The sequence below is a fragment of the Sardina pilchardus genome, chromosome 6, assembly GCF_963854185.1.
Source record: "Sardina pilchardus chromosome 6, fSarPil1.1, whole genome shotgun sequence".
In the NCBI taxonomy this organism is placed as follows: Eukaryota; Metazoa; Chordata; class Actinopteri; order Clupeiformes; family Clupeidae; genus Sardina; species Sardina pilchardus.
Window position 1 is genome coordinate 3437586 of NC_084999.1, and position 12500 is coordinate 3450085.

Sequence of the window (12500 nt, forward strand, 5' to 3'; positions counted from 1 at the left end):
CCCGCTTTATTTGTTTACAGAATCCTTTCACTTAATGAAGTCTCTCGTAAACTCACAGGAAGACAGGAGATTTTTTGGCAGAATGAAGACATGCAGCAATATAAAACATGGGAGAGAAAAGTAACATTAGTGTGGAATTTTGTAGAATACAATTTTGTATTGTGTTAAGCACAATACAAAGTATTGTAGTACAACCATATGGAATTCCAGTTATTTTATACAGTCTATGATTTTTATATATCGGATTATGTAAACATGCATACTATACACCAAAATCCCCTTTCCCCTTTCCCTCACAGATGAGTTTTCAGCTCAGTGGATAGAGAGCCATTTGACGGCACGCTGATTCAGCATGGAGCCTGGACAGCTGAGCCCAGGTATGTTGGCGGACCCAGGCTCATAAGTAGGTCTGTAACCCAACCGATCAGAACCCAGAGGAATGACTAGCGATGGCATAAACTCTAACGGCCTCTCTGAAGCACCAGGCGTCCTTGAGCTCTGCCTACATTATGTTAATTAATTCTTGCTTGTGTTTGTCACTCCGTTGACAAACAGCCTACCTGTGTGGCCGCCCAGTGCACAAATTTAATTAAATGGGCGGACATTTTGTGCGAGTAACAAACGGTCGTGTTGGCTGTTTAGTCCAGTTCAGGATGAGTTATTGATTAATCATTTCATCCACGAGGAGGTTTATATGCGCGTCACTTTCAGGAACCCCTCCAATAGAGTTGTCACGGTAACGTCCAACCAGACAGCCTTACAGTAACTAGAGAATTACTGTAATTCACTCTGTCCGCCCTCATTTGGAATCCGTTACCTGTAACATCAGCCCCTTCATGGCAGCTCTTGTCTATGAAATGAGTGACAAAACCATCTTAACACTATAAGCTTGTATATTTTGTGCATGCCTAAACTTGATTTAAACATCAAACTAACTCTGCAGTGCACGTGACTGGCAGCCTACATCTTGACCTCTTCAACCGTGTCCTGGAGTCCTGCTGTGTGTTGTGGATATCTCCCCTGCAGAGCATGTCATTATTTCAACAGGTCTCAGACCCATAGCGTCCACCAAACAGATTTTGGCCTCACCATTTGAAGATCAAAGCTATTCCAAACATGGTGCAGACAGGTATGCAGTGCACGGGAATGCAAAATGTATGTAAAAGCCTTTAAGCCTGTCTGTGTGCTCTACTGATATTGTCCAAGACTGAGACATTAATCTTCCTCTATGAGCAGGTCGGTCTTTGGTATTACAGTATTTGCCCTCAACGGTGCCTTCCAGGTTTTTGAGTTGTCTTGCTAACAAACAAACAAACAAACAGATAGATAAATAAACCCCAATGAAGGCATGACCTCCTTGGTGGAGGTAATAAACATATCTGTCAAATCTACCAATGCCAGCACGCACACCACACTACAACAACAAATTATATATAAAGGGGCATCACTTTCAGAGTGCTTCTGTGTACAGCCCCATCAGCCAATCAGAATCCATCGCATCACATTTATGAACCTGAGGGATATTTCTGAGAGGCTTTCTTTATCGATGTGACAATGAGAACACTAAAATGGTCAATAATAGTTATTGTGAGGAATCCGCAGATTCCCGAAGCATCACGTTGATTGGCTAGGATGGTCTGTGGCTCAGTCCAGACTGTCTGTCTGTCTTCCATTTACAGAGCCAGGATGATGACTGCCTAAACAACACCGAAGTTCATGTGCAGTAGACAGCTGTGTGGAACTATTAGATACATTTCTAAAAACAACTGCAGAGTCTTTCAGTAGTGTTTTCTGGTTATCTCACCCTTTGAGTGTAGTGGCCCTTGGAATTGCAACCTTGAGATGAGTAATCCCACTCCCTTGTAGAAGAGACATCACGTCTGTGGGAATCTCTTGTAGGAGTAACCTTCTCCCCTGGGAAAGGCAAGCTCAGCTCTTCTGCGGCGCTCCCATGCATGGCCGAGTGGGGAAGTAGCCTCCTCGCTGGAGATGACGGAGAAGTGCAACCTCAGCTCAGTTGCACATGTCTCTGGGAAATCCACTTGCAGAGTTAGAAATGTCCATCTTCAGAAAGTACAAGCCCTACTACTGTACATACAGTATCTGGGCTAACCATTCACTTCAACCAGCTGATTCTAATTAGCCAGGTAGAGCAGCTCATTGGTGAGATCACCTGCGTTAAGTGCACAGTGTTAAGTGTACTGTAGATCCAATACATGGCTGGACTTCTATTTTCTGAAGCTGGACTTTTCCACATCTGTCCACTTCCATCTGTTCCCATGGTGATATATACATCCAGACACTCACTGCCCAGCACTGTGAGTCACTGCTGTGTTAAGTAGGGTTCAGATCAAAGATTTGCGACGAGACAAGCTGCGACGTTCTAAAATCTTGCAACTGCAACTAAACATGTTAATGCCTTGCGACGGCTTGCAACTACGTGCAACAATACATTCCATACATTTGGGGACATCATATGATCTATACCAGTTATTTAATCAAAAATAGATGAAAATAAATGAGTGGTCAATTATAAGTGAAAAAGAGAATGAGAAGTTGAAACATGTTTGCTCTCGCTGTAAATAATCTCTCTTCTCCGGCCACTGGCTGGACGTGTGGAATAGCAGCGGGAGCATCCATGCTCCACTGCCTCCATGTTGACCTGTATGCAGACTTGGCTTCAGTACCACCAGCTAGAAATACACATTTTCAGTGGTCATTTTAATTGTAATTTAAATGTTTTTTATGTTATTCAAATCTTAAATTGTCTTTAATTCTACTCAAAGCCTTACAAAACCTTTATTATCTGTACAAAAAGATTCTGGGTTTTTTTTTAGGAATAAATGGGTGAAGGCCCACCACTCCTCTCCAGGCTGATGAAAGCCAAGGATGTCTTTGAAGTCTCACAATGCTTAGCCTTTCTTGGAACAGACCAATGCAAGATGTCATCCAGTGAGCTGCAAAGCTGGATCCTAGTGTCCAGCTGTTGTTTGTTTGTCTGGATCTAGCCCCTATCTGGCCCTGACATGGCCCTGTTCTGCCCTGACATGGCCCTGATCTGCCCTGATCTGCCCTGACATGGCCCTGATCTGCCCTGACATGGCCCTGATCTGCCCTGTTCTGCCCTGACATGGTCCTGATCTGCCCTGACATGGCCCTGTTCTGCCCTGACATGGCCCTGATCTGCCCTGATCTGCCCTGACATGGCCCTGATCTGCCCTGACATGGCCCTGATTTAGCCCTGGCATGGCCTTGATTTAGCCCTGATCTGGTTCTGACATGGCCCTGATTTAGCCCTGATCTGGTTCTGACATGGCCCTGATTTAGCCCTGATCTGGTTCTGACATGGCCCTGATTTAGCCCTGATCTGGTTCTGACATGGCCCTGTTCTGCCCTGACATGGCCCTGATAGCCCTGGCATGGCCTTGATTTAGCCCTGATCTGGTTCTGACATGGCCCTGTTCTGCCCTGACATGGCCCTGATAGCCCTGGCATGGCCTTGATTTAGCCCTGATCTGCCCTGACATGGCCCTGATCTGCCCTGACATGGCCCTGATCTGCCCTGATCTGCCCTGACATGGCCCTGATCTGCCCTGATCTGCCCTGACATGGCCTTGATTTAGCCCTGATCTGCCCTGACATGGCCCTGATCTAGCCCTGATCTGCCCTGACATGGCCCTGATCTGCCCTGATCTGCCCTGACATGGCCCTTACCTGGCGCTCCCCAAGCTCTGATATGCCCCATAGTCATGCCAGAGTTGGCTGAATTAGGGTGCGATGCAGCAGATTTCAATATAGTAGCAAAACATGGAGCAGGCCTCCTTCATAACAACGCCTGTGCTGCTAAAACTCTTTTATTTCCATATTCCCTCAACAGAGCTTGCTTTTGTTACAGACCAAGGTATGGTGAACTACACCAGATATCAGACACAAGGCTTCTGAATGTTTCTGTGGTTATACACAGCCACTTGTGATTTACTACCTGGCAACTTGCTAATCCAGCAGGAGAGCTGTAGAGATGTTGGTGGTGTGCTAAACATCACAACATGTTTGCTTTCACAATGGAATGGAACTAGACCCTCTCTTGTTATGTCCCATGCATCAACGTCAGGGTGCAAGCATGCTTGCCATTGTAGATACAACACAAACATTATAGCATTTTTTGTGTGTCTTCATGTGGAAGCAAAATCCCTCTTATTACAGTTTTTTTCTGTAATAAGTGTTGCTCACACAAAATGCCTCATATTTTCTGCAAACTGAAATAGCATTCAACATATTGTAAACACATCTCAAAAGCAAGCATCTGTCTCATGTTAGCACCTTTTGTCATAATGATAGTTTTGGACACATCATGTACACACTGTTGCTCAAAGCCTAAAGCTCTTCTGTCTTTCATTGGTTTCTATGTATATTTTCATACACAAGGCAAAGCTATCTGTAGAGAACGTTGAAATATACACAGTAAAACATGTAAGCAATGTTGAAACCAAAAATAATTATTTTTCCAAATAACTTGTGAATTGTGAATACAGTATTTTACAGCACACAACAGGGGGTCAAGCACAATACAACAACAACCACCACCACATGTAGTTGGACAGAGCCAAACACACTTTTGACAGTCTGCATTCGTGAGTGCGTGCGTGCGTGCGTGCGTGCGTGTGCGTGTGTGTTGGTGGTGATGGTGGTGGTGGCTATATGAGAAGAAGTGTGTAAATAAGTGATGACTATGGTATTTTAATAGGTTGTGTTTGAAAAAAGGAAATCAAGTTACTTCCTGATAAATGTTGTGTTAGGATAGGAATTTGTTTTGCAAAAAGTGTCTTATGACATTGAAAACTGTAAGTTAGTCTATGGTTTTCCAGATTTGGTATGGGGTTTTGGTGTTGAGTGTCATGTAAAAAAAAAACTGTGTGACATGCAAAGATTCTGTGTAAGCAGTTGAAAAAAAACTAAAACTCTTTTGGCATGGTATTCAGATGCCAATGTTTGACCTCTTCTGCCCTCTGTTGGTATGATTCTGCAGTGCACCTCTTCTTGGGTCACAAATGTCAAGTCTTTACTGAGCCTCAGAAGGTTATATTTACAGTAACAAGATGTCAGAATAGCTTGCCGCTTGAAATATAGTGCGATTGAGCTGATTTGAAAAAGATAGTTAGGACAGTTCACCCATCAGAATATATTTTATCAGTACTTTTGAATATGTTTTCATCTTTCACTGGAGTTCCAGTGCGTCAGCATTGTTCAGATGATGCTCTAATTTTACAGACTTGTTTATCCCATCAGGTTACGAGACCTATCTGATGGTTCCCATCGTACGTTATAGAGGGACTAGATGACATTCTAACCTCTCTCTCTCTCTCTCTCTCTCTCTCTCTCTCTCTCTCTCTCTCTCTCACACACACACACACACACACACACACACACACACTCACCCCCCCCCCCCCCCCCCGTCTCTGTCTCTTCATTTCCATGCCCAGAGAGAATTTTCCATTGATCAATCAACAACATTTTTTCCCCAGCCTTACGCAAGTAATAGCACAACTGACAGCTGGCCGCACCAATAGCATTTGAGCCTAACCCCCTGTAATTACTATGTTTAATTCATCAGCTGTTTCTTGGACACTTATTTAATCCGGTAATTAATGTGTGTTAATGGTTTTGCTGGTGATGCCCTTTGAGGCCGTGATGGATGCAGAGGCAGTGCCAAGTCTGAGGCACAACACCCCATGATAATTTGAAATCCAATTATTAAATTTCTTTTAGGATTTATGTCATAGGCCTACACCACCTGACTCAAATCTGCCCGGTTTACGCAGAACATCACACTTGTCAGTGTTGCTTTTTCTTTCTTTCTTTCTTTATTTTTGTTTAAACCAGATCAGCGATCGTAAAAGTTCCATCCATAAACACATTTTACCATATCAATTCATGATACAGACTAGCCTAACATATAATATAGTCCTAAACTTTTGTAATTAACTGTCATATTATAGCCTATACTGTAGGCGACCTTTCAGTAGACTAAGATTTTAAATAGCCACAGAATTAACCTCAAACCTTAATTATTATTATTATTTTTTTTTTTCACTGGACATCGTTATGGCAGAGGGTGATGGTAACATTAGTAGTCTATCTCTCCTATAGTCAAACACTTTAGGCGTTGGGCTACTTACAATCACACAGTGACATTTTGAGAAGTCGATTGATTAAAAATTAGGAGACAAATATAGCCTACGTTATCCAGAAAACAATTGATATTCGAACGCTTTTACAACAGATTTATTCAAAAACCCCATCCTTTTCTCAAAGAGTCTCATAAGCCTGCGAAGAAGAGAGAGGAGCTGGACAGATATACCACAGGAGGTTGGGATGGAGGCAGGGCGCTCGCGGAACGTGCGAGCAGAATCAGATGTCCGCGAGGTTAATGTGCAGTTCGAGCGCCCTCACGAGAACAGTGTGTTTGAAGGACGAGCTTGACTCTAAAAGTTTATTCTGCAGTAAAGCGACAAATACCACTGAAATGTAATTTTGGAATCACACAAATTCTGCCGTCTCATATTGGACCTACAATAGCTGGTGAGTTTTTTATTATTATTATTGTTTCAATTAGCAATGTGTTATGATGCGAACCGATGGAAATAAATGTAGGCCTGTGTAGTCTACTTGGTGATGCTGAGTAGGCTAACCTATGCTATGTAAATGCAATTAAATTGAGTGTAATACTTAAGTTACCAAGTAGTGCGATTGGAAAAGTAGTCCATTATCTGCTGCATCTAATTGGTAAACAGGGTGTTGCTCTTTGGAAAGTGCCACTTAGTTGAGTGTAAGGTTCTTTTTATATTCATGAGTAATGGGAGTCTTTAGGAAAGAAACTTTACTGAAACTTGCCAAAGCAGATTGATATTGTATGGATGCAGTTTCATGATTTGACCAAGAGTTAATGTGTTTCATAGTTTAAAAGCTATTGGTAGGCATATTGTCTCTGTTTATGGGACATTCCATAATTAGAGGACATTTTGGCATTTACACTTCTTAAAAATAAATCTTCAATTTTAACATGGTTTGTTGAATATTTAAGAAATATGGGTCATAAACTACTAAATGATATGATTTGTCAAGCTCAGCCATCGAAGGTACCTTTTCCACCACATATATTTTATTTGCTATGTGTATACTGTATGTCCGCGCAACCCTGTTACTAACATATTAGGCCTATATCTTGGAAATAATCACAACAATCTTACCAAAATTAGTTTATTTTCATTTGTTATTGGATCTGAACATGTATTGTGGCACACTATGCAGTAATGATGCTGTTCTAACAGAAGAAACGTAGAGATTCCGGCTATTTATTTTAAATGTGTAAAATATGTAAATATTGTAATAATATAAAGTAAATTCTTGTCCAAATATATGAAATTACACAAATAAATTCATTTGTATTATTTAACTAAACATATTTATCCACTAACACCCTGCTAACTATGATAATAACCATGTTATTTAATTTCAGTAACAGGGTTGCAAGTAACAGGGTTGCGAAACCAGTGCTAATACAGCCTCTAGCTAATGAACAAAGGCTAGCTGGTTGATTTAGCTATTTTGCCAAGGTCAAGGACCAATGTAGTTGTACAAATGTAGAAAATAAAAATTTAAATTATTCAACGTTATTCTTAAAATATGGGTAACAGGGTTGAGTGGTTTAGCTTGACGGACTCGGTTAACAAAGACAAATTTGAAAAAATATCAAAAATGCAAAATGGCACACACCTTTGGTCTACCCATGGATTTTCAAAATGTTTGGATGATGTAATTTCCTGTTTGTAATATGACATAATATTTTAACCCTTCATCAGCCAGGCAAAAATGGTATGGGTAACAGGGTTGCGTGCACTTTTAAGGACACAACTTCATAGCACAATAAATACTGTTCAAAATATGTTTTATCCTATTTTTTGTTTTTTTTCAGGTACAATAAATTCATGTAATGAAAATAAAACTGAAGACAATTAATTCAGGACTTCTTTTAGATATTAAAAATGATGTAAAAGTTTGTCACCTGGAGGCGTGGACAAGAGAAAAACCTCGTTTTTGGGGGTATTTTACACCTATTAAGTATGTTTAAACCCGTAAAGACACAATTTTCCCCTGCAAAATTAGTATATGTTGCTTTAGGACTGTTTGATTGACAAAATATGTGATATATTTCATTGTTTTGGACTTCAGTATTTTAAATGTCAGTAGGGGACAGCAAATGTCCTCTAATTCTGGAATGTCCCTTATAACGGCTTAGGCTGTGTAACGTTGTGCCGAAGCAGGGTGGCATGTTGTTTAGGTCAAGGTGACGTTCAAGTGCATAGCCGGGTGGGTGTAAAGAGCTGATAACCACTGCCACGTTTTGATAAACGCAGTGGCATCTTCGAAAGCAGAATGACCAGCCCAAGCTAAACTCAAGTGGGCTTTGTTTTATCTGACAACCAAGCTCGCAGGCAATGCACCCACGCTATCACGGTATTTCACATATTATCAGGGCAAAGGTTCATGACTTTGAAATGACTTCAGGCATGTATAAGGACGCTTTATCAGTGTCGTCTTAGCGAAATAGCTGCAGTCATGCAGTGTGCTTTTCGTTATGATGCTTTATTGTTTGTAGCCTAAATGATTTTATTTCATTTTACAAAAAAACACAATTCATAACTAGCAAGTTATTGCTGCATTTGCTGACTTTGGTGTAATTGTGTATAGTCATAAGGCCTACTACAGATCTACGATTATTTGTGGATTAAGATTCTCACAGAATGATGCCTCTTTATCTCTCATGACCATGTGTGTGTGTGTGTGTGTGTGTGTGTGTGTGTGTGTGTGTGTGTTTGTGTCAATGATAACCCTGTGAAAATGAGCACATAATCTAGTCTCAGAATTGTGGATTACCTTTTCGTAAGCTCCTCATGTCTGACTGTAGCTGTGGCAGGGGGTGGGTAGTCGCCAGAATCACACCTGGACAAATGCCCTTTGGCCTTCAAATGTATGATAGTGTACTAAGAATGCCTTCAAATGTATAATAGTGTACTAAGAATGCCTTCAGATGTATATTAGTGTACTAAGAATGCCTTCAAATGTATATTAGTGGACTAAGAATGGCCTTCAAATGTATATTAGTGGACTAAGAATGCTTTCAGATGTATAATAGTGTGCTCAGAATGGCCTTCAGATGTATAATAGTGGACTAAGAATGCTTTCAAATTTAGTGGACTAAGAATGCCTTCAAATGTATAATAGTGTACTTAGAATCCCTTCAAATGTATGATAGTGTACTAAAAATGGCTTCAATTGTATAATAGTGTACTTAGAATCCCTTCAAATATAAAATAGTGTACTAAGAATGCCTTAAAATGTAGAATGTATTATGAATGGCCTTCAAATGTATAATGTAATAGTGTTATTAATGGCCTTCAAATGTATAAAGACCTTCATACACCGTCATCAATCTTAAGAACAATATCACACATGCTACCTAGTATACAGTATCTCAGCTTTGTGCACTTTTTATATGCACAATTCGTATTGGCTTCGTCTGACACATCGCATGCTTATACTCTTTGATGTAGCCTTTGATGATGTTTGCAATGGCTCCATAAATCGCAGTCCTTTAAAAATCATAGTTTTAATTTCATTGTGTCTAAAACAGAGGACAGTTAGTTGATTAAGAGAAGACAGAGATTTGAAAGAAATAGTTTTATGTTAGTAGAAATTCAGTCTGTTGATGAGAGACAAGACAGGGGAGAGAGATAATGATTCAGATAATGATTCAGCAGATTTGGGTTATTATGAGCCCGTTTTAATCTTTTCCAAAGAGAGAGCGAGCAAGAGAGCGAGCGAGAGAGAGAGAGAGAGAGAGAGAGAGAAGGCTAGTAGGCGGCTGTGGTGAACTTAATCAGTAGGCCTACTGTAGTATCTGGGATTGAGGTAGCCTATCACCAGTGTTTCTGAATGTTTCCGTTGAAGCTTCATGCACTTTTTATGTGCAGAATTCGTATGAAAAAAAAAATTCAGTTTTAATTTCACTGCATGTAGGCACGTAATGAGACAGTCAGGAGCAGGAGCAGGGTGAAGTTTTAGTTTTTAGGACATAAACATGCACATGTAGGAACACACATATTTGCATTATCTGGCTGTGCGTGATTGTGCACTCTATGAGTATACAATACAATGTACAATAATTTAGTTTTGAGATTCTTTAATTCAGCAAGTAAGTTAATGTCATTCCATGATCCACAGCAAAAGATGGTAGACACAGGACCATATAAGTCTTATAACATATAGCAGAAGGGAAGCACAGCACTTCATATACAATGTGAATGCAAACACATGACCTATACGATATCAAAGCATAAAGTAGGAGGCACTCAATGCATAATAACATTTTATCCTGACTTAACCACATTGTGGCTGTGGCTTTAGTGAGGGCCTGAGTTTTCTGACTCTGGTACTGGGTGCTGCATTAGGGAGAGGGAGGGAGGGAGAGACAGAGAGAGAGAGAGAGTGTTTAGATGTTTTGTAATTTCTGTGGAAGTCATACTAACTACAGCAGAACTAAGATTTTTGGAAAATCTCACAGAATGACGCCAGCCTCATTAGCTCTTATTACAAAAAAGTGTGTGTGTGTGTGTGTGTGTGTCAGAAGGAGCAATGACAGGTTTGGGGCGCTGAACTGTGGAAGAGATGGCTCGGTGTGTGTGTGTGTGTGTGTGTGTGTGTGTGTGTGTGTGTGTGTGTGTGTGTGTGTGTGTGTGTGTGTGTGTGTGTGTGTGTGTGTGTGTGTGTGTGTGTGTGTGTGTGTGTGTGTGTGTGTGTGTGTGTGTGTGTGTGTGTGTGTGTGTGTGTGTGTGTGTGTACAGTATGTGACTATGTGTGTGTGCTGTCACAGAGCCTCTGAGCGACTGAGAGTGAGAGAGTGCCGGAGAGCACCACACCACACCACACCACACCACACTACACTACACTACACTACACTACACTGCACTGCACCGCAATACACTACACTACACCACACCACACCACACCACACCACACCACACCACACCACACCACACCACACTACACTACACCACACTACACACTACACACTACACTACACTACACTACACTACACTACACTACACCACACCACACTACACTACACTACACCACACCACACCACACCACACCACACCACACCACACTACACTGCACTGCACTGCACCGCAATACACTACACTACACTACACTACACTACACTACACCGCACCGCAATACACTACACTACACTACACCACACCACACTACACTACACTACACCACAGTACACTACACTACACTACACTACACTACACTACACTACACTACACTGCACTGCACCGCAATACACTACACTACAGTACACGGCACTGCACTGCAATACACTGCACTACACTGCACTACACTACACTACACTACACTACACCACACCACACCACAACACACCACACCACACCACACCACACCACACCACACCACACAATACAATACACTACACTACACTACACTACACTACACTACACCACACCACACCACACCACACCACACCACACCACACTACACACTACACACTACACACTACACTACACTACACTACACTACACTACACTACACTACACTACACCACACCACACCACACCACACACTACACTACACTACACTACACTACACTACACTACACCACACCACACCACACCACACTACACACTACACACTACACACTACACTACACTACACTACACTACACTACACTACACTACACTACACCACACCACACCACACCACACCACACTACACACTACACACTACACACTACACACTACACTACACTACACTACACTACACTACACTACACCACACCACACCACACCACACCACACCACACTACACACTACACACTACACACTACACTACACTACACCACACTACACCACACCACACCACACCACACCACACCACACTACACTACACTACACAATACACCGCACTACACTACACTACACTACACTACACCACACCACACCACACCACACCACACCACACCACACCACACTACACTACACTACACTACACAATACACCGCACTACACTACACTACACTACACCACACTACACTACACTATACTACACACTACACTACACTGCATTACACTGCACTACACTACACTATCCTTCTACAGTACACTACACTTCACTATACTACACACTACACTACACTTCACTATACTACACACTACACTATACTACACTATACTACACTACACTACACTACACTATACTTCTACACTACACTATACTACACTATGTGATGTGAGAGACAGGGTGAATGGAGATGGGGTATTTATGAGAGACAGGGTGGATGGAGATGGGGTATTTATGTGAGAGGGGAGGATAGGGATGGGGTATTTATGTGAGAGGGGTGGATAGGGATGGGGTATTTA